Below are 23,434 nucleotides of genomic sequence, written 5' to 3'. Positions count from 1 at the left end.
GTCAAGTAAACCTTTTCTGAACCACTTGATTTGCATTAACGTCCTTCCTTAAATAAGGACATCGACATGTTACAGAGTACAAGCAGTGTCTAGGTATACGAATGAGATCTGTTTTTGCAAAGGCCTGTAAACTGGTTTTGTCCATAAGTTGAAAAAATTTTAATACAGTAACCATTCAGCTACAGTATTGGAGTGAATGCCATCAAAATCACCTAAGAATGATGTGAAAGAACAATTACTAGAAGTGGAGAGAAAGGAAACTAGCTCTGCCATCTGGAGAAACAAATTCTGTACATATATCAGACTTTTGAACTAACTTTGCAATATTATGGGAGCTTGTTCGTTTGAACAGGTGTCCATAAGTCAGGCAGTTGTAGCCCATGGACAGACAGCCTGTTCTCTGTGTAGTCTCAGCAGATACCTAATGATCTTAAACAAAACCTCTTACTTTGATATTGAGTACACCAAGCAATAGCCATGATGTTCTGCTGTCTTTCCTATTTACTTGTTGAACCCATCCCTCTGTAATCCAAATCTCTATTTTCTCTCACCTTTTAGATAATATGCCTTATTCTTAATTTTCCCCGCAATACTTTTCACATTTTTTTCTACATTATACTTCAATTGCAAGAACTTCCCCACTCATTTGACCTAGATTTCTTTGTAGCATCCTCATATATTTTATGTCATTTGTAAATTTAGATGGGTACTTTCAATCAAGTTATTGATATAAATTGTACAAATCTGACTCTGTAGTACCAGTCTTCGTAGCACGCAGCTTCTTATATAGTGGCATGCAAAAGTTTGGGCACACATGGTCAAAATTTCTGTTACTGTGAATAACTAAGCAAGTAAAAGATGAACTGATTTCCAGAAGGCATAAAGTTAAAGATGATACACTTCTTTAATATTTTAAGCAAGAAAACTTTTTTATTTCCATCTTTTACAGTTTCAAAATAACAAAAAAGGAAAAGGGCCCAAAGCAAATGTTTGGGCACCTTGCATGGCAGTACTTAGTAACACCCACTTTGGCAAGTATCACAACTTGTAAATGCTTTCTGTAGCCAGCTAAGAGTCTTTCAATTCTTGTTTGGGGGATTTTCGCCTATCTTCCTTGCAAAAGGCTTCTAGTTCTGTGAGATTCTTGGGCTGCCTTGCATGCACTGCTCTTTTGAGGTCTATCCACAGATTCTCGATGATGTTTTGGTCAGCGACTGTGAGGGCCATGGCAAAACCTTCAGCTTGTACCTCTTGAGGTAGTCCATTGTGGATTTTGAGGTGTGTTTAGGATCATTATCCTGTTGTAGGAGCCTTCCTCTTTTCATCTTTGGCTTTTTTACTGACGGTGTGATGTTTGCTTCCAGAATTTACTGGCATTTAATTGAATTAATTCTTCCCTCTACCAGTGAAATGTTCCCCATGTCACTGGCTGCAACACAAGCCCAAAGCATGATGGATCCACCCCCGAGCTTAGCAGTTGGAGAGGTGTTCTTGTCATGAAATTTTGCACCCTTTTTTCTTCAAACATACCTTTGCTCATTGCAGCCAAAAAGTTCTAATCAAAAGGTTCAAAGGAACATCTAAACAAGCCTGATGCATTTTGGAAACAAGTTCTGTGGACTGATGAAGTTAAAATAGAACTTCTTGGCTGCAATGAGCAAAGGTATGTTTGGAGAAAAAAGGGTGCAGAATTTCATGAAAAGAACACCTCGCCAACTGTTAAGTACAGGGATGGATCGATCATGCTTTGGGCTTGTGTTGCAGCCAGTGGCACGGGGAACATTTACTAGTAGAGGGAAGAATGAATTCAATTAAATGCCAGTAAATTCTGGAAGCAAACATCACACTGTCTAAAAAAAAAGCAGAAGATGAAAAGAGGAAGGCTTCTACAACAGGATAATGATCCTAAACACACCTCAAAATCCACAATGGACTGCCTCAAGAGGCACAAACTGAAGGTTTTGCCGTGGCCCTCACAGTCCCCTGACCTAAACATCACTGAAAATCTGTGGAGATAACTCAAAAGAGCAGTGCATGCAAGACGGCCCAAGAATCTCACAGAACTCGAAGCCTTTTGCAAGGAAGAATGTGTGAAAATCCCCCAACAAGAATTGAAAGACTCTTAGCTGGCTACAGAAAGCATTTACAAGCTGTGATACTTGCCAAAGTGGGTGTTAAACTAAGTACTGCCATGCAGGGTGCCCAAACATTTGCTTTGGGCCCTTTTCCTTTTCTGTTATTTTGAAACTGTAAAAGATGGAAATAAAAAAGTTTTCTTGCTTAAAATATTAAAGAAATGTGTCATCTTTAACTTTATGCCTTCTGGAAATCAGTTCATTTTTGACTCGCTTAGCTATTCACAGTAATAGAAATTTTGACCAGGGGTGCCCAAACTTTTGCATGCCACTGTATCTTGCTACCCAGAGGGGAATAAACATTAGTCTGTTTCTTGCTGCTTATTTTGGAAATCAGATCAGATCTTAGCATTTGCAAATAAAAAGATGTTTTGGAATCTTCAATAATACATAAATAGCCTTTCCTGTAGATGTTACAAAGAATATTTGAGCATACTGTTTTGTAATGTCCAGTAAGTTTTCTTCCAAAGCAGTTTAAAGCCAATAAATTCCTTTCTGAAAGTCATTGTCGTAATGTCAACTCTCAATTTTCTAATGGCAAACTCCGCAAACAGCAGTTCATCCAGCCTCTTGACCCTGTTGTGAGCTATGGGAGGTTCCTTGATATAGACTAAATGACCATGAGTAACTGGAAATATAATTTGCAAATCATAATGATTTAGGTTATCCCCAGGGTTCTGATCCTGTGAACTCCACTTAACTCAAACAATTTGCAAGTTGGGAATGAGGCTGGAAGCAGAGATGCCTGCAGCAGTGGGTAAATCTATCCTGCTCTTCTCCCAAATGTTTGCTCGTATGTATAGGCTACACCTAAGTTGGGTATTTGAAAGCTGGGGAAGAATTGTGTGACTGAGAAGGCATCTCGCACCTGCTGCGCCTGTCCTTTTCAGTGGTAGGTAACACGGGTCTTGGAAGGTGGATATCTGCAGTGCATTTGATAGATTGTACAAGTTGTTGTCATAGTGCACCAGGACGAAGGGAATGATTTTTATGTTGGTTAATACATTACCATTTGTATAGGCTACTTTATCCTGGACTGAAACCAAGCAGTGAGAATAAATGGATTTTTCTCAGATTGGATTAAAGTTGGCCTTTCAAGAAATGTCAGATACTGTAATGATGACCATGAGGCTATCAGTTTGTTATAAATTCACTTGTCTTTAGTCTTCTGCCTTTATGTGACTGTAGACCAATTCACGTGGTTGGTCCTTAATTGCTCATTGTGAATGAATAAAGAAAGAAACAAACACTGTTGTTGCAAAAAGACATTAAATTGCAAGAGTCAGCACCTATTTCTACTGTACTAAAACACAGTGAAAGAGCCAGGAAATGGGGTTATTCATATGAGTATGCTACTGTGGCTGGTCCAGGCTTCCTGTTTCTTATTTCTTGATTGTTTGCTTGTGTTTGGGGAATTTACATTCATGTAATTAACTACATTTTAAATATATATAGCATTTGCTGATATTTTTTGATTACACAGAAATTGCATGCATTAAATTTGATGTGTGAAGTTTGATGCTATGTGTTTTTATGGATGTAATGTTTATTTTTCTCTGCCTTCTCTTCCTGGTGGAGTGTTCTTCTCTGGGTTACTGCAGGAGATGATTTAGATTTGTTGAATTCCTTTTGAATCTTGAAGGCTGTTCTGGCATGTATGAACTTTTCTTTGAGGTTCATTGGGACAGCTGAGGAAGAAAGGGGATTTGGATTAATTTGGGAAATAAATGTAAGCTCAAATTCATGCCGAGGAAAAGTAAAGCAAAGTTCAGAAAAGCAATAATTCAGTCTGTTTGGGTGGGCTTGGCAGGTGAGGGAAATTGCATTATGAATAGCACATCTAATAAATTGATAGTAGAAATAAATAGCTGTTGCACACAGGAGCTTTATTTTTACTTTGGGAGCTGGAAAGGAGTGTGATTTAAAAAATACCAACAATAAAAACGCTGATGTTGCATATTCTACTGCTACGTGAGATGGTGGTGTGGGAAGGGGAGAGGGTGATGAAGGGATTATAAAAATGCCCCATGACATCAAAGGGAGCACGTGCATAAGAATGCTGAAAGAGCGGTGACGGTAAGATGCATAAATGGTGGAAACGGCACTGGATGATCCAGCAAAAGTGCAGAAATAGGATGGATGTAGTCATGAACCAACTCAATTGGAAAAGAATCCTTTGGTAAGGGAACATGAGTTGTTGGAAACACTGGCACAGAAAATAGATTTATCAAAGCTGTTGGCATGGAGAGGATTAATGGAATAGAGACCTTGCAGGATACATGGTAGGAGAAGCAATAAGTGTCTGACATTAACAAGAGAAAATCTACAGATGCTGGAAATCCAAGTAACACACACAAAATTCTGCAGGAAATCAGCAGGCTAAGCAGCTTCTATGGAAAAAAAGTACAGTTGATGTTTTGGGCTGAAACCCTTTGGTAGGATTGGAGAAACAAAGTTGAGTAGATTTGAAAGGTGGGGGGAGGGCAGAGAGAATGTCAGGCAATAGATGAAACTCAGAGAGGGAGGGATGAAGCAAAGAGCTAGGATGTTGATTGGTGGAAGAGATAAAAGGCTATGGAAGAAAGAAAAAGTAGAGGGGGGAGAGGAGCACCAAAGGGATGCGATGGGTGGGCAATATGATAGAGGGACAAGGGGATGGGAAATGGTGAAAGGGTGGGGGTGGGGGGGAGGAGGCATTACTAGAAGTTTGAGAAAACAATGTTCATGCCATCAGGTTGGAGGCTACCCAAATGGAATATAAGGTGTTGTTCCTCCAACCTAAGCATGGCCATATCTTGACAGTCGAGGAGGCCACAGATGGATATATCAGAATGTCTGACATTAGTTGTTTATTTTACATATAAATTAACTTAACAGATCAGGTTTATTATCACTGACATGTTGTGAAATTTGTTGTTTAGCAGCAGCAATTCATGAAAGTGAAGAAGGCGAATGCAATGTTGGCATTCATTTCTAGAGGAATAGAGTATAGGAGCAGGGATGTGATGTTGAGGCTCTATAAGGCACTGGTAAGACCTCACTTGGAATACTGTGTGCAGTTTTGGGCTCCTTATTTAAGAAAGGATGTGCTAACATTGGAGAGGGTTCAGAGAAGATTCACTGGAATGATTCTGGGAATGAGAGGGTTAACATATGAGGAACGTTTGACTGCACTTGGACTGTACTCGGAGTTTAGAAGAATGAGGGGGGACCTCACAGAAACATTTTGAATGTTGAAAGGCATGGACAGAGTGGATGTGGCAAAGTTGTTTCCCATGGTGGGGGAGTCTAGTACAAGAGGACATGACTTGAGGATTGCAGGGCGCCCATTCAGTACAGAGATGTGAAAAAAAATTTTTAGCCAGAGGGTGTTGAATCTGTGGAATTTGTTGCCACGGGCGGCAGTGGAGACCAATACATTGGGTGTATTTAAGGCAGAGATTGATAGGTATCTGAGTAGTCAGGGCTTCAAAGGTTATGGTGAGAAGGTGGGGCAATGGGACTAAAGGGGAGATTGGATCAGCTCATGATGAAATGGTAGAGCAGACTCGGTGGGCTGAATGGCCGACTTCTGCTCCTTTGTCTTATGGTCTTACTATAAATTACAAAGGAAAAGTAAAAAAAAACTCATGCAAAAAGGAGGCTCAGTGGTTGATGGTGGAGGGGAAGATGGTGTTTCTGAAACATTGAGTGTTTACCTTCAGGCTCCTGTACCTCTTTTCTAATGGTAGAAATGAGAAGAAGCATGTCCTGGATGGCAAGTGTCCTTTATGATGGATGCCATCTTTTTGAGGCATCAATGGTGTTTTAGCTGTGCCTAGCCACACAAGCACACTGATTTTTACATAATAGAAATAGATTTCAGTGTGAAAGACCAAAACTTTGGTTGTTGAGGTGATAAAGCATTTTTAAAGAGAGAAATGCTAGAGGTTTGGACAGGGAACTTCAAAGTACAACTGTTCATGCTGGAGGAGTTGACTTCTGGTCTGGTCAGGCAGCCAAATGTGGGGGCCTCCGGTGATGAGTCTGATACAAGTTAATACTTAGGAAATCGGGCTTTGGATGATCTCATTTAAGAGATCAGAACAAATGAGATCAATAATGAGAGCATGGAAGTAGTTAGGTATACAGATAACAAGTCACGCTTGAGGGTGCAGGCAGCAGGTGAACTAAGGCATCCAAAGTCGGGCAATGTGTTATTAGACAATTCCAGTTATAGAGTACTGCAGTTACAGAGGAGAAAGCATTTAGCCTATAAAGTTCCAAAATGCAACATACTAAATCCTACTTCCCTTCTGGTGCTACATTTTTGTCCAAGTATTCAACCCAACAGCTTTTGCTCTCATTAGCTCAAAGCTCTTAGATCAAAGTCAGTCTGGCAAACCTGGAGAAAATATATTCTAATCACCATTTTCAGTTTTCAAACTCTGTACCCAGCATTGTTGGAACAGTTTCTATTCTGTAAGCATCCAAACAATTTAATTCAATTTTTTAATCATCAGTGCTATAATCAGCTCCTTTTGGAAGAACTTGGTTAAGAAAGCACGAAATTCTGCAACTGTTCCAAATCCTCTACTCTGGGACATTAGTTAACAGCCTATGCCCCAGAACACAGGTGGAGGACTCAAAGGCTCGAGTCCTGTACAGGCAACGGAGTGATGGAAATAAGCGTGGTTTATAATATATTCCAGTTTGAAATATTGGTACATGGAAAAATGGTTGGTGAACTGAAAAGATTAAGATTGGATCAAAAAAGAAAGGACAATGGAGGCAGATCCATATATTTCCTTACCATTTATATTTGGAGGATATGAGTAGATCAAAGGGGCAGTTGATCAGTGTGAGAACTTTTGTTTTGAACAGCTCTAACATTAAATTGTTTTTCTCAGAAATAAACTTCTCCTTTTTCTCTTGTTTCTATCAAACGAGCAAATTATGAGAACATTAAGCAGGAACTAGGGAGAGTTAATTGGGAACAGCTATTTTTGGACAAGTCCACATTTGATATGTGGCGGGTGTTTAACGACCAACGACACAGAGTACAGGGCAGGTATGTTCCAGTCAGAAGGTAGGACAAGGATGGCAAGGTAACAGAACCTTTGATGTCAACAGACTTGATAAATTTAGTCAAGAAGAAAAAAGAAATGCATGTGGAGGTTAGGAAGCTGGAATCAAGCAGAGCCCCCGAGGATCATAAAGAAACAGAAAAGAGCTCGAGGAGAAATGGAATGCCAGGAGGGGCCATAAAAATCCTTGATAAGTGTGATTAAGGTGAATCCCAAAACATTTTTTATATATACACACACACATACACACACACATATACACACACACACACACACACACACACACACACACAATAAGAGGATAACTAGTGAGAGTTTAAGATCACTCAAGGATAAAGGGATTTGGAGAATGTGAGTGAGGTTCGTAGTGAGTACTTTACATCGGTCTTTGCCAGCGAGAAGGATGTGGAGGATAGGGAGATCAGTGCTGAGTGTATTAATATGCTTTGGACATTACGAGGTAAAGGAGGAGATTGTGTTGGGTCTCTTAGAGTATTAGTGGATCAGACCCCAGGACCTAATTTGATATGCAAACACGAGGAAATCTGCAGATGCTGGAAATTCAAGCAACACACTCAAAATGCTGGTGGAACACAGCAGGCCAGGCAGCATCTATAGGAAGAAGCACTGTCGACGTTTTGGGCCGAGACCCTTCATCAGGACCAACTGAAAGAAAAGATAGTAAGAGATTTGAAAGTGGGAGAGGGAGGGGGAAATGCGAAATGATAGGAGAAGACTGGAGGGGGTGGGGTGAAGCTAAGAGTTGGAAAGGTGATTGGCAAAAGGGATACAGAGCTGGAGAAGGGAAAGGATCATGGGACAGGAGGCCTCGGAAGAAAGAAAGGGGGAGGGCAGCACCAGAGGGAGATGGAGAACAGGCAGAGTGATAGGCAGAGAGAGATTTGATATGCCCAGGTTATTGAGGGAGGTGAGTGAAAAGATTGCTGGAGCCTTGACCAATATCTTTGTGTCCTCTCTAGCCACAGGTGAGGTCCCAGAGGACTGGTGAGTACCTAATGTTGTTCCATTGTTCAAGAAAGGTACCAAGGATAATCCTGGAAGCAATAGACTGATGAGTCTCATGTCAATGGTTAGGAAAGTTACTGCAGAGAATTCTTAGGGATAGGATTTATGAATATTTGGAAATCCAGAGCATAATTAGGGAGAGTCAGCGTGGCTTTGTATGGGGCAAGGTGTGTCTTACTGATTTGATTGAGTTTTTTGATGACGTAACAAGGATCATTGATGAAGATAGAGCCGTTGGTGCTGTGTACATGGATTTTAGGGAGGCTCATCCAGAAGATTAAGATGCATGGGATCAGTGTTCCCTCTAAGGTGTGCACGTGTGTGCACACAGAATCTTTTGCTACCAGCACACAAAGGAATTTAAACTGTGCACAAAAGGTTGTCACCCTCTACCTTGTTGGCATGGTAAGTATATTTCACGATTGTACGCAATCATATTTCCTTTTCTGGTTTCTAATGCTGACGGTATTGACAACATGGAGTTTATGTTGATTTGTCTACAGATTTTAGAACTGGCTTATTTATACTGTTTATATGAAGAAGTTATTGATTCACAATGTTGAATTCCAAAGAACCAAAGGGTGTGAAATGCAAAAGAACTGCTAGTTTATCTAAAGTGTAATGGCTTAATGAAACAGTAGAAACTGCTGCACAGAAAGCTCATGAGGTCAGGATTGTGAAGCTATGAGAATTAATTGTGTACAGTGCAGAAGCTGGTGTTACCTGTATTATTGTTGTGATACAAAAGTTGCTGGAGAATTTGCTAGTGGGAAGAAGTGGTGTGACATTTGGAAACTTGACTTTTTAAAGCGTTAGCAAGCAAATCATATGTGACTGGTGTGGAAAAGCTCCAGTGATAAAATCCTTCATTATCCACTACATGCCTGCTACATATGTTTTGTGGGAGTGCAGATGAACAAGAGTGAAAACAATCAAACCCAGATGAGATCGAAGTTTTATTGAGAGTATTTTGCTAACTGTTAAAATGAATAGCTCTATATATAAAATTCAGTGTGCACATTTTGTCACTGGGCAAAAAATTGCAGCACAAAACATGCGCACACTGGTCATTACAAATTAGAGGGAACGTTGCATGGGATCCATGATGAATTGGCTCTTTGGATTCAGAACTGGCTTCCTCATAGAAGACTAGTTAGTGATTGAAGGGACTGATTCTAGCTGGAGGTCTGTGAGTAGTAGTGTTCCGCAGGGTTCTGTACTGGGACCTCTGCTGTTTATGATGTTTTTTAAATGACAGATGAAAATGTACTGCAGATGGTTGGGTTAGTAAGCTTGCAGATGATGTGAAGATTGATGATGTTCTGGATGTCCTAGAAGACTGGCAAAAATACAATGGTATATATATCATTTGCAGATATGGGTGGAAAAATGGCAGATGGAATTTAACCCGATCAAATGTGAAGTTTTGCACTTTGGTAGGTCAAATGCAAAGAGGTAGTACAATGTTAGAGGATGCAAAAGGATTTGAGTACAGGAGCAGGGAAGTTCTACTGCAGTTGTACAAGGCCTTGGTGAGACCGCATCTAGAATATTGTGTGCAGGTTTGGTCCCCTAATCTGAGGAAAGACATTCTTGCCATAGAGGGAGTACAGAGAAGGTTCACCAGATTGATTCCTGGGATGACAGAATTTTCATATGAAGAAAGACTGGATCGACTAGGCTTATACTCACTGGAATTTAGAAGATTGAGGGGGGATCTTATTGAAACGTATAAAATTCTAAAGGGATTGGACAGGCTAGATGCAGGAAGATTGTTTCCGATGTTGAGGAAGTCCAGAACAAGGGGTCACAGTTTAAGGATAAAGGGGAAGCCTTTTAGGACTGAGTTGAGGAAAAACTTCTTCACACAGAGAGTGGTGAATCTGTGGAATTCTCTGCCACAGGAAACAGTTGAGGCCAGTTCATTGGCTATATTTAAGAGGAAGTTAGATATGGCCCTTGTGGCTAAAGAGATCAGGGGGTATGGAGCGGAAGCAGGTACAGGGTTCTGAGTTGGATGATCAGCCATGATCATACTGAATGGCGGTGCAGGCTCGAAGGGCCGAATGACCTACTCCTGCACCTATTTTCTATGTTTCTATGTTAAGGGCAAGATCCTTTTAACAGTGTTGATGAACAGAAGGATCTTGGGGTACAAGTTCATTGCTCCCTGAAAGTGGCTATACAGGTCAATAGGGTGGTTAAGAAGGCATATGGCATGCTTGCCTTTAATAGTTGAGACATTGAGTTCAGAAGTCGTGAAGATATGTCAGAACTTTATAAAACTCTAGTTAGGACGCATCTGGAGTATTGCATATAGTTCTGGTTGCTCCACTATAGGAAGGATGTTGAGGCTTTGGAGAGGATGCAGAAGAGGTTTACCAGAACGTTACTTGGATGAGAGGTCATATGCTATAATTAGAGGTTGGACAAACTTGGGCTGTTTTCTCTGGAGTGGCAGAGGCTGAGGCGAGATCTGATAGAGGTTTCTATGAGTATGAGAACCATAGATAGAGCAGATAGACAATATCTTTCTCCAAAAATATTAATGTCTAATACCGGAGGGGATGCATTTAAGGTGGGGGGGGGTAATTTCAAAGGAGATGTGAAGGGCAAGTTTTTTTTTTAACGCAGAGATTGTGCATGGAATGCACCGCCTGAACTGGTGGTGGAGGCAGATATATTAGAGCCTTTTAAGAGGTGTTTAGATAGACACATGACTGAGAAAAATGGATGGATATGGACCTTGTGTAGGCGGAAGGGATTAGTTTAGTTGGGCATTTGATTACTAACTTAATTGGTTTGGCACAACATTGTGGACTGAAGGGCCTGTTCCTGTGCACTACTGTTCTGTGTTCTAAGAGCTGGGAGGAGGCTTGGGTACCTATCATTAGTAACCAAAGGTTGTAATATGTTTCAAGTGAATTCACAGTATAATTTTTCAAAGGTCAATACATGCTGAGTTTTGGCGCTTAAGTTGAATGTGGCATTTTGGAGAAAATAAACTTTTTATGTAATTGCAGAAGAATTTGTGTTGCCGAAGTATTTTTAGTTTGAAGCAGATAGGAATATGCAATGAATCACAGGACTTGCAACTACAATTCCAAATCACTTTTACACTGCAACAAGGGGAATGGAAACATTTCATTTTAAAACTTCAAAGAGGATCATAAACTTCACTGTTATTGTGAAGAAATTATTTTCCAACCATGATACAAGTCCCACTTCATTTCATGAAAACAAAAAAAATGCTGGAAACACTCAGTAGATTGACCTGAAATATTAACCATTTCTCCTCTACAGATGCTGTGTTATCTACTGACCAGTTCTGTTTATACGAGGGGTGATTGATAAGTTCGTGGTCTAAGGTAGAAGGAATCAATTTTAGAAAACCTAGCACTTTTATTTTTCAACATAGTCCCCTCCTACATGTACACACTTAGTCCAGCAGTCGTGGAGCATACGAATCCCTTCTTTGTAGAAGTGATCCACAGCAGGGCTGATTGATAAGTTCGTGGCCTAAGGTTGAAGGAGATGAGTTATTAACTTCAGACTTTCTGCATCATCACTGAAAGAGTTGAACTGCACGTGCATGTAACGAGAGCGTCTTGGACCTCCAGGTGGTCCACAGCAGGGGTAATTGATAAGTTTGTGGCCTAAGGTAGAAGGAGATGAGTTGTACAGCTTTCGTTACATGCACGTGCAGTTCAACTCTGAGTGAAAATGCAGAAAGTTTGAAGTTAATAACGTCTCTTTCTACCTTTGGCCACAAACTTATCGATCACCCCATACTGTGGACCACTTCTGGAGGTCCAAGACGCCGACTTCTACAGAGAAGGGAAGCATTCTTTTAGGGTGCGTCACAACCTGGTATGGAAGTTGTCCTGTCCAAGACCGGAAGAAGCTGCAGAAGATCGTGAACATAGCCCAGCACATCACACAAACCAATCTTCCATCCTTGGACTCACTTTACACCGCATGCTGTTGGAGCAGTGTTGCCAGGATAATCAAGGACACGACCCACCCAGCCAACACACTTTTTGTCCCACTTCCCTCCGGGAGAAGGTTCAGGAGCTTGAAGATTCGTGTGGCCAGATTTGGGAACAGCTTCTTTCCAACTGTGATAAGACTGCTGAATGGATCCTGACCCGGATCTGGGACGTACCTTCCAAATATCTGGACCTGACTTGCACTACCTTACTTTCCCTTTTCTATTTTCTAATTATGATTTATAATTTAAATTTTTATTATATTTACTTCGATTTGTACTCCAGGAAGCATGAAGTGCAGAATTAAATATCGCTGTGATGATTGTATGCTCTAGTATCAATTGTTTGGTGACAATAATGTAAAGTATGTATGCTCTACGACCGCTGGACTAACTGTGTAAATGCAGGAAAAATAAATGTGCTAGGTTTTCTAAAATTGACTCCTACCTTAGGCCACAAACTTATCAATCACCCCTCATAACTTAGATTGATTTTTTTTTGTTTTTTTGTTTGCTCTTCAATTACCTGTTGCTGCTATCCAAATTCCTGAATGATTGTTCACCTGGGCAATGAGTAGTTTGGGATAAACTGTTTTCTTGTACAGTAATGTTTACTAGGTTTCAGAGGTTTGGAGTTCAAGCAGTGTTACATCGTTTCTCCTTGTTCATCTCCAAGTACAGCATGCATTTTTCTAGATGTGATAATAGAGTTGAGTGAATTGCTGTTAATAAAGATGTTCTTCCAGATATTATTTATGCTGGCACAGCTGCAGTGTTCAGACGAAGTATTAAGTAGTTCAGTAAGGCAATAAGATTGGAGCAGAATTAAGCCATTCATCCTATCGAGTCTGCTCCCCCATTCCATCATAGCTGATTTATTATCCCTTGCAACCCCATACTACTTCTCCCCATAACCTTTGATGCCCTGACTAACCAAGAACCTATTAAACTCTGCTTTAAATATATTCAATGAATTGGTCTCCAGAGCCATCCGTGACAATAAATTCCACAGATTTATCACTGGCTAAAGAAATTCCTTATCTCTGTTCTAAATGAATGTCCCTCTATTTTGAGACTCTGCCATCTGCTCTTAGATTCATTGACTATAGAAAACATCCTCTCCACATCCACTCTAGACCTTTCAATATTCAATAGATTTCAGTGAGATTCCCCCCCCACCCATTCTTCTAAACTCCAGTGAGTACAGGCCCAGAGCCATCAAATCTCCTCACCCATTAACCCTTTCATTTCAGGAATCATTCTCTGAATTGCTCTGGACCCTCTTGAATGCCAGCATGTCTTTTAGATAAGGGGCCTAAAACGGCACACGGTACTCCAAGTATGCCTTCACCAGTGCCTTATAAAGCCTCGGCATTTGTTATGTACTGCTCAGCTAGGTCTTCTAATTGTTACGAATGTGCCACAGCTCTGAGGGGCCGAAGGGTGCGGGGTAGCCCCCTCCTTTGTGAGAATCGCAAGATCACTATTAAGTCAGTTCAGGGGACACAGGAAATGAGAGAAAGACATGCAGAATCCACAAAAGGGTTGGAATGTGTCCTGGCCTCCGAAAGGCGGACCCATTGATACCGGCTATTGTCTCTTGGAGATGGACTTGTGTATTGCATCCTGTACTATGCATCGAAGCCCCAGGCAATGAACCGAGGGGGAGGTTGGTGGAGGGATTGCATCATCCCAACCTGATTGACACCTGAGACCCTGTGAGTCAGGATAAAAGAGGGTCTGTGGGAACAGCCGCTCAGACGCACCAGAAGAAACGCTAGCGATCCCGTAATAGCGAAAGCCGGTGGAAGGCCACGTGCTTCCGCTTCCATTTGCCCCGGAATCGGTGGCCTTTGCCACGGAAAAACGGTTTTTAGCTAACAACGGGGAACTCAACTTCCCAACGACTCTTGAAGGATTGACATCATAAAAGGAATCGGCAAGTTTTTCTCTAAATCTCTCTCTCCCCAACGGCTGCAGCCTGTATGAACTGAACGAACTATATATTCCCATCGGACAATTCATTATCCCCTAGACAACGATACAGCTTATTTCTTATTGATTATTATTATACCCGCACCTTTAGATTTAGTAATGACGACGTATAGTATCTGTATATTTGCATTGTTATTATTTTTGTGTCTTTTTACTAATAAATACTGTTTAAAAATAGTATCATCAGACTTCAACGGACCTCTATCTTTGCTGGTAAGTGACCCAGTTACGGGGTACGTAACATAATATACAGTAACAAACTACAATAAATTCAGATGTGGATCAATTTATAGGTACATTTTATTATGTACTTGCAAGGGAGGTCTACTTCCATAGGTTATCTTCTGGAAAATAGCTTCAGTCTTACAGCTCAAACAACCGATTTTTAGACTTTTACAGAGAACAGTAATTAGGTTGTTCCATTCCATAATGGGATTTCTCCATTATCTTTAAGTGTCTCTGGTTCCTGGCATCTATTCTTCAATTAGTTCATTTGTCTTTACTGCCATGATAGCTATATTCTGATTTTTTTTTTGTTGTCAAATCATCTCCCCCACCATAAAACAGAACTTGATAAAACACACATAAACAAATTTCTTGTAAGCATCCATCCAAACCAGTAAAGCATTTTGGGATCTCACAGGTGCCATTTTGTCACATTACATTTTACAAAAGTTACAAATTCATAAGGACTTGAGTGTTACATTACATCCTTGCTTTTATATTCTACACAATTCAAAATGCATTTGCCTTCCTTACCACCGATTCAACGTACAAGCTAACCTTTAGGGAATCCTGCACAAGGACTCCAAGTCCCTTTGCACCTCTGATTTTTGAATCTTTTCCCCCGTTTAGGAAATATTCTACACTTGTTTTCCTTCTAGCAAAGTGCATGACCATACACTTCCTTACACTATATTCCATCTGCCGCCTCTTTGTCCATTCTCCCAATCTGTCCAAGACTTTCAACTTCCTCAGCAGTACCTTCCCTTCCATCTTTCTTCATATCATCCCCAAACTTTGCCATGAAGCCATCAATTCTGTCATCCAAATCATTAACATATAACATGAAAAGAAGTGGTCCGAGTACTGACCCCTGCAGACACCCATAGTTACTGGCAAACAACTAGAATATGCCTCCTTTATTTTGACTCTTTGCTTTCTGCCAGTCAGCCAATCTTCTATCCATGCAGGTATCTTTTAAGGGGCTTTTATCTTGTTATGCAGCTTCATGTGCAGCACCTTGTCAAAGGCCTTTTGAAAACCAAAGTGAGCAACATCCACTGTCTCTCTTTTGTCTATTCTGCCTGCTGTTTCCTCTAAGAATTCGAACAGATTTGCCAGGCAGGATTTTCCCTTGTGGAAGCCATGCTGACTTTGCCATACGCCTCCAAGTACTCTGAAATGTCAAAATTAATTATAGACTCCAACATCTTCCCAACCTCTGAAGTCCTGCTAACTGACCTATAATCTCTGCTTCCCTCCCTTCTTAAAGAGTGGAGTGATACTTTGCAATTCTCCAGTCTTCCAACCATTCCAGAATCTAGTGTTTATGGAAAGATCATTACTAATGTCTGCACACTCTCTTCAACTACCTCTTTCAGAACTCTAGGGTGTAGTCCATCTGGTTTGTGTCATTTATCTACTTTCAGACCTTTCAGCTTTCTAAGCACCTTCTCCTTAGTAACAACGACTGCATTTACTTCTGCCTCCTGACACTGCTTGCGTCTTCAACAGAGAAGACCGATGCAAAATACTTAAGTTCATCTGCCATTTCTTTGTACCCCATTATTACTTCTCCAGGTCATTTCCCAGAGTCCAACGTACACTCTTACCTGTATGAGTTTTACAGTTCTTGTTACATGCACGTGCAGTTCAACTCTTTGAGTGATTATGCAGAAAGTTTGAAGTTAATAACTCATCAGGGGTGATTGATAAGTTCGTGGCCCAAGGCAGTAGGAGCTGAGTTATTAACTTCAAACTTTCTGCATAATCACTCAGAGTTGAACTGCATGTGCATATAACGAGAGCTGTATAACTTATCTCCTTCTACCTCAGGCCACAAACTTATCACCCATCTGTGGACACTTTCTGGAGGTCAAAGATCCGTATGCTGCACGACCGCTGGACTAAGTGTGTACATGTAGGAGGGGACTATGTTGAAAATTAAATGTGCTAGGTTTTCTAAAATTGACTCCTTCTACCCTAGACCGCGAACTTATTAATCACCCTTCGTACTATTCACCATTGGGAGGGGTCTTGATGAATGTGAGGTCAGAGTAAAACAGGCTGGTATGGAAGTTGTCAATGTTAAGAAAGAGGATTTGCTGGAACTTTTGGAAAACATTAAGATGTATAAGTCACTGAGGCTGGAATGGGATATGCTCCAGGTTACCGGGGAAGCAAGAGAAAGACTGCTGCAGCATTGGCAATGATCTTTGCATCCTTATTGCCCACAGGAGTACCACCAGAAGATTAGAGAATGGCAAATATTATGCCTTTGTTCAAGGAAGGTAAGAGGGATAATTCTGGGAGTTATAGAAAGTCATACATCAGTGGTGAGCAAACTATTGGAGACGATTCTTAGAGACAGGATTTATGAACATTTGGAGAAGCATAGTCTGATTAGGGTAAGTCATCATGAATTTGTGACTGGCAAATGAGAGCCTGATTGGCGTTTTGAGGAAGTGACAAAACAAATTAATGAAGACAAGGTGATGGATGTGGTGTATTTTATTTAGTAAGGCTTTTGGCTTGGTTCCTCATGGTAGGCTCATTTGGAAAGTGAAGAACCATAGTATCTTGGGAAACTTAATTGCATGGATTCAGAATTCGCTTGCCCACAGAAGGAAGAGTGTGGTAGCAGATGGTGCATATTCTGCTTGGAGGTAAGTGACCAGTGGTGTTCTGCAGGGATCTGTTCTGGGACCCCTGCTTGTGATGATTTTCTGTAAACGACTTGGATGAGGAAGCAACAGAGTGAGATAGTAAGTTTGCAGATGACATAAAAGGGGGTGGTATTGTGGATAGTGTAGAAAGTTATTGTAGGTTTGTGCGGGATATTGAGAGATGCAGAGTTAGGCTGAGAAATGGCAGGTGAAGTGAAATCCAGAAATGTGTGAAGTGATATGGTTTGGATGGTTGAATTGAAGTCAGAATACAAGGTTAATGGCAGGTTTCTTAGTGTGGAGAAACAGAGGGATCTTGGGATCCAAGCCCTCAAGTCCCTCAAAGTTGCCATCCATGTTGATGGGGTGGTGTTGGCCTTCATTAGTTGGGGGATTGAGTTCAAGAGCTGCAAAGTAATGTTGCAACTCTATATAACTCTGGTTAGACCACACTTGGAGCATTGTGTTTAGTTCTGGTCACTTCATTATAGGAAGGATGTAGAAGCTTTTGAAAGGGTGCAGAGGGTGCTGCTTGGATTAGAGAACGTCTTATGAGGAAAGGTTGAGCAAGCTTGGGCTTTTCTATTTGGAGTGATTGAGGATGAGAAGAAACTCATGGAGGTGTAAAAGATGTTAAGAGACATAGATAGTGTACACCCAGCCCCCTTTTTCCCAAGGCAGCAATGGTGAAAACAAGAGGACATACTTCAGATGATTGGAGAGTATGCGGGGGGGGGGGGCGGGTATCAGGCCATTAAAAAAAATATATATACAGACAGTGGTAAATATGTGGAACACACTGCCAGTGATGATGGTGGAGACATTTATAGTAGATAGGCATGTGGATGAAAGAAAAATGGAGGGCTTGTGAGACGGAAGTGTGAGATAGCTCCTGGAATAGGTTAAAAGGTCAGCACAACATCCTAGATGGAACTACATCTGAGTGGATCTGTAATCTTTTCATTTGGAAGTTCATGAGACAAGCCAGTTTAGTGCTGGTGTATCTTCCAGAATCAACTTTGGGTACTGTACTTGATAGCTACTTGTTTTTTTTAAACCCAGTCCAACACACTGCATGATTTGTTAAGTTGATTTTACAATTTGCTTTCAGCTATGGCAATGACATCATGCCTCAGTTGCACAATGCTCTTGCATCATATGGATCCTGTTTTTGAACATCAATGTTTAGGCCCTTTGTTATTGACAGCCAAATAGTTAATCATTAGAGCTTCCTAAAGGGTCTGGTTGTTGTGGCTCCAAATAGGCAAAATGTGTATTCTCTGTCTCTTCCTCACATAATCCATTCTGAGGTGATTTGCATTGAATAATTTAATTAGGCACAATCCAGAAGTGTGCATAGTAATTCCACCATAAATGAAGTGGAATATTTCAAACGTCTTCAGAAAGACATCACTGGAGTTACTCGGAGTTACTAAGGGGACAGGTATTAAGGAATGCCTTAAAAGAGGTTTGGGAGGGATTTCAAGAGATTCAGGGCTCTGGCACCTATTGGCATGACAACCAACAGGGAGAACATGCACTTGAAATTTGGCAATGTGGACGTAGGATCAAAGGACATCTGAAGACTACATGCTTGACAGAGGGGTACTGAAGAGCCTCCATTGATAGTGGGCTGTCACAGATTGGTCCCAGGATCAGATGTCTGTGCGAGTAGGAGGCACTGGGGTTGATCAGTCGGCACAACCGGAATCTGAACCTGGAGTTACAAGTCCTGTCGTCAGTTAGTCCGGGGATCATTACGTAAGATTGAAGTCTGAAGGCTGGAGACTAGAGATTAGAGGCCTGGAGGCCTATCCTGGAATTGGAGGATGGTATATATGGGTAGGTGGGACAGAGGAAAGAAGCTTGTTTTTTTGTTGTTTTGTTGCTTGTTGTGTTCTGTGTTCTGTTAAGCATTGTGGGCATGCAATGTTGGCGCTGGAACGTGTGCCAACATTTGCAAGCTGCAAGTATGTTGGTTGTTAATGCAAATAACGCATTTCACTGTATGTTTCAGTGTACACTTCTGATAAATAAATCTGAATATATAACATGCAGTATTAATTTTGTGGATGCCAAGTGCTAGAAATGGAATAGAGCTATTTTAAGTGTTGCAAGTCTATAAGAGTTTTTGTAGGGATTAGAAAAACAGGATAAGAATTTAAATATTGATTCTTTGCTTAACCTGGAACAAACATTTTGACTATGCCCTCTTGGTTACTGCTCAAGGTGAGTTTTGTGGAGTTAAACTGTAGCATCACATCTGCATTTACCAAAAAGCTGAAGATGTTGGGAAATCTGAAATAAAAGCAAATGTTATAAATACTCACAAAGAGAGTCAACAGTTCAGATCGATAGCATTTCATTAGAACAACCTTAGTTTGGGCTGAGAAATTTTAGAAAGTGAAGTTGAAGCAGAAAGGTTTGAAAATATATTCTTTCGGATGCTTTCTCTTTTTTCCTGATTATCACTTTGAATAAATGTAATCTATATTGTTTTCCATGTACAAAATTGTTGATATGATGGGTATGCATATCAACGTACAAATTATGAACAGGAATGGGATATTCAACTCTTCAAGCAAATTGTGCCATTTAATAACAGGCAATCTAATCTTGCTTCGCATCAATTCTACATCCTGATGATCCATAGTAACCTTTCATTCCCATGTCAAATATTTATCTATCTCTGTCTCAAAAAAAACTTACTTTTACTACCAACTAATTTTCAACTCTGAGGTGAGAAATGATTACCTAGATTGGAAAACTTGCTATAAGGAACAGGATAGGTAAGCTACATTTCTTTCATTGATACACGGTAGGTTTAGATGAGATGTAAAAAAAATAAATGAAGTAAACAAAAGGATTTCTTTCCCTTAAGAGGTATGAAAATCAAGGCTATAGACTTTAATGATAAAGATCTTTATGGTTCGCTGATGTATTATAATCTCCTAACAGGGCTGCCTGGTTCCTAGTGAGTGCCATGGCAAAATACAAGGCTCGAATGTTCGGGTTTGTTTTTGCAGAGAACAGCTGATCTGTTTTTAAATATAAACTTTTTCGAAGTAACCAACAGAACAGAACTGGAAATGTTAAGAAGTAGCTGGTGATATGGAGTCCAGTAGCAAAAGGTTTTGAAGTCAACTGGGATTTATTTTGGTGGTTGTCATCTACCTTCATATCCTGTCCGCCAGAGAAAGCAGGATCTCCCAGTGGCCACACATTTTAATTCCACGTCCCATTCCCATTCTGGTATGTCTATCCATGGCCGCCTCTACTGTCAAGGTGAAGCCACACTCAGGTTGGAGGAACAGCACCTTATATACTGTCTGGGTAGCTCCAACCTGATGGCATGAAAATTGACTTCTCTAACTTCCATTAATGCCCCTCCTCCCCTTCTTACCCCATCCCTGACATATTGTTTGTTTTTTTCTCTCTCTCTCTGCCCATCATTCTGCCTGTTCTCCGTCTCCCTCTGGTGCTCCCCTTCCCCTTTCTTTCTCCCTAGGCCTCCCGTCCCATGATCCTTTCCCTTCTCCAGCTCTGTATCACTTTCGCCAATCACCTTTCCAGCTCTCAGCTTCATCCCACCCCCTCCGGTCTTCTCCTATCATTTCACATTTCCCCCTCCCCCTCCTACTTTCAAATCTCTTAGTATTTTTCCTTTCAGTTAGTCCTGACGAAGGGTCTCAGCCCGGAACGTCAACAGTGCTTCTCCCTATAGATGTTGCCTGGCCTGCTGTGTTCCACCAGCACTTTGTGTGTGTTGTTTTACCTTCATATTAGTTGGGATCGTGATGTCATTTTTTGTTAAATTTTTCATTGTATAACAATTGTGAATGGGTGGAATGGGACATGGAATGTATTATTAAATATATATTGTGCTACTTCACATAGTGACACTGTTTTTGCAAAGTCTACCACTTATAGAATTGGAACACATTAACAATCACACAGACCCCTCCCTGGCTTGCTAACATGTTTGTTCACTGCTTTGTGCCAGCCTTCCCACCACCTTCTTCCCAAATTCCATTTCATTTACCTTCAAGACAGTACAAGAACAGACTTGTCAGAGTAGTAAACAGAAATAATATGGACTTGTAGAAATGATAAAAGTCAATTTGAGAAAGGTAATGCTAGGTGTTATTTTGGGTTTCGTGTAATACCTAACAGTTGACTTTAAAGAAATAGCATTTTGCCTACAGTAGTATCTGAGTTCTTGCACAATATTAGGGCTAATGAAGTATACAAAGAGAGGGGTGAAGTACCAAATATGTGTTATACGTTAAACATTAAGTGTTTAACATTAACATTTGTGGTTTTATTGGTTTGGTGCCTGGTTGGTCAGTGAGCACAAATGTAATGGATGAACTAGACCTTGAAGTATGCTGATGTGAAGGTACCCAGCAGAATTGGCCTTCACAGCTGCCTGTGGCAATGAATTCAACAGATTCACAACTCTCTGGCAGAAGAAATTGCTCCTCATCTCTGTTCTAAGGATGTCCATCTATTCTACGCTGTGTCCTCTGGTCTTGGACTCTCCCACCATAGGAAACATTCTCTCCACATCCATTCTATCGAGGCCTTTCACCATTTGTTAGGTGTCAATGAGATCACCCCTCATTCTTCTGAATTCCAGTGAATACAAGCTCAGAACCATCAAACACTCTTCATATGACAACCCATTCAAATCTGGAATCATTTTTGTGAACCTCCTTTGAACCCTCTCCAGTTTCAGCATATCTTTTCTAAAATAAGGAGCCCAAAACTGCTCACAGTACTCTAGGTGAGGCCTCACCAGTGCTTTATATTCTAGTACTCTTGAAATGAATGCTGACTTTGCATTTGTCTTCCTCACTGCAAGCTGAACCTGCAAACTAGCCTTCAGGGAATCCTGCACAGGATTGCACCTCCATTTTGTGTTTTCTCTCCATTTAGAAGTGGTCAGCCCTTTCACTTTTTATACCAAATACTTCACGACACTGTATTCCATCTACCATTTCTTTGCCCACTCTCCTAATCTGTCTAAATTCTTCTGTAACCTCTCGACTTCCTCAAAACTGCCTGCCTCTCTATCGATCTTCATATTGTCTGCGAACTCTGCAACAAAGCCATCAATTTCATCATCCAAATCATTGACATATAATGTAAAAGGAATCGGATGAATATAGACCCTGGTGGAACACTACTAGTCACTGGCAGCCAACCAGAAAAGGCTCCCTTTATTCCCACTCTTTGCCTCCTGCCAATCAGCCACTGATTTATCCATGTAGAATCTTTCCTGTAATACCATAGGCTCTTAGCTTGTTAAGCAGCCTCATTTGTGGCACCTTGTCAAAGGCCTTTTGAAAATTCAAATACACAACATCAACCAATAGCTCTTTGTCTGCCTTACTTTCTTTAAAGAATTCCAATGGTTGCAGTTATGATTCAAGGATCATATGCTGTCTTGCTTGCGCTGGAAGTGGAGAGGTATTCCTTTAACAGAGGTGACAATTAGTGTATATGTGGAATCCAGTGTGACAGAGCTACAGAAGTGATGGTGTGAGGAAATCATATCATGTATGTCAATCTTATCAGCAGCCCTGCTGCAGTTTTAATTGTTATGATTCCAACCAATGTCACATTAGAGGACTGTTTCCAGAAATCTAGGACATCAATCTGCACCAGGCTCTTCACATGTTAATCAAGGCAGCAGGCCAGTTGCTAGTTAGAGCTTGGGTTCTTCTCACAAGAGATGGAGAAATGAATTGTTCAACTTATTTTCCTATTATCCAAGTTTTAATATTTTTGTTGATTTGGGATGCAAATTAAAATAAAAAACAGAAATGGGGGTTTAATGACAATGAAGCTGAATTTTTTCATCTTTGTGATGGGGATTATACATGAAGCCCATGGTGTTGTGATTTCTTCCCCCCCCCCCCTCCCCAAAGCTCAAGATCCTTCCTAAATCAGCTTCATTCAAATCAAGCCTACCTCATGAACTGTGGTTTGCACTGAACTGGAAATTGGTTTTAAATCTCAATTTGGTGTACTTTGGAAACTCTTGTATGATGCTGACTTGTTTACATTTACTGTTCATGTGTTTTCAATAGTATTGATGATGGTTAAGCAAGATTTATCAAGTAATTTTATCGCAGGGATTGCTGCTTGTCTACTACATTATTTTTCCAATAAGCATTTTCATTTATTGTGTAGTGTCAAACGACATTTCATATTCACTTGTTAGGTGGAACAAGATCAATTTTCACCATTGTGTAATTTTTCAATGAAGAGAAAAAAAATGTGGGTAGTTTTCCAAAGAAAAATATTAACCAGTTTATATCTTTTCTGTTA

The 23,434-nt window shown here is 40.6% G+C and overlaps 1 protein-coding gene across 7 annotated transcripts in view; it reads left to right on the top strand.

The window, feature by feature from the left end:
* klhl13 (kelch-like family member 13) overlaps positions 1–23,434 on the top strand; it is a 204,677-nt gene that overhangs the window by 31,856 nt on the left and 149,387 nt on the right. The window lies entirely within an intron of this gene.

Source organism: Hemitrygon akajei, chromosome 10 (assembly GCF_048418815.1).
Source record: "Hemitrygon akajei chromosome 10, sHemAka1.3, whole genome shotgun sequence".
Classification (NCBI taxonomy): domain Eukaryota; kingdom Metazoa; phylum Chordata; class Chondrichthyes; order Myliobatiformes; family Dasyatidae; genus Hemitrygon; species Hemitrygon akajei.
The sequence above is the reverse complement of the archived record's forward strand: the minus strand, read 5'-3'. Positions and strand labels throughout refer to the sequence as shown.